This window comes from Anarrhichthys ocellatus, unplaced genomic scaffold, assembly GCF_004355925.1.
Source record: "Anarrhichthys ocellatus isolate YVR2014 unplaced genomic scaffold, GSC_Weel_1.0 scaffold90, whole genome shotgun sequence".
NCBI lineage: Eukaryota > Metazoa > Chordata > Actinopteri > Perciformes > Anarhichadidae > Anarrhichthys > Anarrhichthys ocellatus.
The window spans coordinates 15,917-16,444 of record NW_022280120.1 but is presented as its reverse complement, the minus strand read 5'-3'; positions in this window follow the sequence as shown (position 1 = coordinate 16,444).

Genomic DNA, 528 nt, shown 5'->3' with positions numbered 1-528 from the left:
AAGCAGAAGGAAAGAAACACACACAGACACAGACACACACACACACACACACACACACACACATGAACATCGTTGTCACTTTGACATGGAGGTATAAAGCATCATGAACGCTGAACTTATAAAACATTATTTCCACAATGTTTTATTCTTTATAACCCTTAAGAAGAGTTTTATGAAGCCTTATGCATTTCAAACAAAGAAACAACTCAATCTCATCAAACTTGTGCTGCTGCTGGGTCCGTGTACGTTTTAGTCATCTGTTTTGCCGTTAATTCGGAAAAACCAAAATACGGAAATATGGTATTCTCGTTTTTCGTTTCAAACCAAGAACGGGAAAACGGAAATGGGCGGTCGTATTTCCGTTTTTGGTTCTGAATTCAAAGACTGAAAAACCAATAACCAAAGTCAAATAAGGTCCGTGTACGTTTTAGTCATCTGTTTTACCGTTCAGTCGAAAATACGGAAATACCATGGTATTCTCGTTTTTCGCTTCAAATCAAAAACGGAAAAACCAAAGTCAAATAACGA